The 2,302-nt window shown below is 44.3% G+C and overlaps 1 pseudogene; it reads right to left on the reverse strand.

The window, feature by feature from the left end:
- Positions 1-375: 375 nt before the first annotated feature.
- LOC101588210 overlaps positions 376-2,302 on the reverse strand; it is a 13,596-nt pseudogene continuing 11,669 nt past the window's right edge.

The following is a 2,302-nucleotide window of genomic DNA, read 5'->3' on the forward strand; positions in this document are numbered from 1 at the left end:
GGGCCAGGCACTTGGTCTCCATCCCGCACCGCCTTCTCAGCTCTCCTTCCCCTGGGCTAACGTGGCTGCTGCCTGGCCGCTCAGTTGTTGCTCTTTATATTAGCATTTTGAGCGTAGTTTGCTTGTGTTTGTGATTTCTTCACCTAGCTGGGAAACTCATTAGCAATGCTGGTCCTTACGCGTTCACTCTCTGACAGAGACTGCACGGCTGGTGCGGTTCAGGCAGCATCCCGTGTGTGCTGTGTGGTTGCAGCTGCACTCGCTGCAAGCTAGAGTCCACTTGACTCTGGACGTTTTACAGATGGGCGTTGGCCCTCCCACGCTCATAGAGCCATCGCTAATGTGTGATGCCCGAAGGCTGGCAGGAGCACTGCCTCAGTTGGTCCAGTGGGCCTCCGTGAGGCTGATGCTAGTGGCGCTGATGTGGGTGGGGTTGATGTCAAGGATCATGGCTGCACTGTGGAATCAGAGAAACACACACCATCTTTGAATCCATTTTTATCCATGTCTTCTCAAGTCCACAAAATCAAAGTCAAGGTCATTTCTTTCTGTCTCTGTCTGTCTCTCCTTTTCTGTTGTGTGGCTAAGCAGAAAGCTCTCTGATTTTTTCAACTCAGATAAAGAGCTTTTATCAGGGTTATTTTAAAAGCAAATTAAAACAAAACTAACAAATCATGTTAAGTGTTTTCCCCCTCAGTTATTTATTGTTGAGCTAACTATCTTGGGAGAGATTAAAAGCAAAGTGATCATGAGTGAACCTCATTGCCTATCCTTGACCTGGTCTTGAAAGGTTGCACGTAAACCACCAGTTTGCAACTCAAGTTCTATTTTTAATTCACCCAGAAGAGCTGTTATTTAAAGCAGTCTTGTAAGGAGAGTAATCCTGGGCCCCCTCCCCCATGTTGCGATTGGCGAGGAAAGCAGATATTTTTTAAGGAGGGTGAGAACATGACTCTTAAAGCCATGCTGGCTGGTGGGGCCTGGGAAATATGACATTTTTTTCTTAGGGAAGTTTGAGAACAGTGAAAGCAAAGAAAGTGGATTGAAAGTTATACAAGAATGGACAATTCTGTGTATTTACACATTGAGGGAAATAGATGTCTCTCCTGGGAAGGGATTCAGGGAAATAGCTGGGAGGGAGTGGGGACAAAGCTACTTTCATGGTCACTCATCTCTGGACGGAGAATCATCTGCTGGGAGCCAGGAATGCGACATTATAGGGCAGGGGAATTTCTACTCCGGTGGGTGGGGGCAGTTACTGGGCATGGATTTGCAATATTTTGCTTGGAAGAGATGCAAGATCACTTGTTTGAACACCTGGATTGGCCACAGGACCCTTGTAATGGGAAGTTGTTGGGACATTTTTTGGGTTGTTGTCTTGAAGAAAAAAAAAAAATCTTCGTTCCAAATTCAACATTCCACAAGGATTTGGAATTTCCACTGCTCTTTTCTGACATAGAAAGGTCATCTTGCTGTTTATCTGCAAAACCAGGGGAGCTGGGGCTTTGGAGTATTTCGCATTTGGAAATGCTGGCCCAGATTCAAAGAAGGCTGATGCTCTCTCTGCTGTCGGTCTTGTTTTTATTTAAAGATGTTGGCTTCATGAATCATTGGGTGAAAGCTTGAAATACAGCTCCTTCTGTTTCAGAAGACGAGGGCACTGATCCAGAAGGAGAAACCTAAAGTCAAGGTTGCCCAGAACTGCTATGAATGTAGATGCTAAGAACAGAAAAGAACTGATCTGAACATGGTGTGTGTTTAAATTAAAAAAAAAAAAATAGTAAAAGACACATTGCAATTTATCCCTCAAAATACTCGCACTCTCTGCAAACACACTCCATTGTTCTTGCTACCTTCTGTAGTTCTGAAAGCCTCTTTCCTCTGTGTTGACGAGATGTGAGTTAAAAATATGGAGAATGCTATTGCTAAGAGCCATCTAATGGAAAGGCAGACTCACAAAACCATTCTGATGTGTCCTCATTCACCTGATCCACAAGATCTGCAGCTCTGACTCTTACCCAAAGTATCAAATGACTATGATGTTTTCAGTTCTTTGGGGAAAATACCCAGAAAGGGAATAGGTGGATTGAATGGGATTTCCAGTCCCAATTTTTCCAAGGAGTCTCCACACTGATTTCCACAGGGGTTGTACCACTCTATGTTCCCACCAGCAGTGGAGAAGGGTTGCTTTTTCCCCCCACAGCCTCTCCAGCATTTGTTATTAATTTATTTCTTTATGATAGCCATCTTTTCTGGGGTGAGATGGTATCTCAGCGTTGTTTTAACTTGCATTTCTCAAATG

The sequence above is a fragment of the Octodon degus genome, unplaced genomic scaffold (genome assembly GCF_000260255.1).
Source record: "Octodon degus isolate 3935 unplaced genomic scaffold, OctDeg1.0 scaffold00042, whole genome shotgun sequence".
In the NCBI taxonomy this organism is placed as follows: Eukaryota; Metazoa; Chordata; class Mammalia; order Rodentia; family Octodontidae; genus Octodon; species Octodon degus.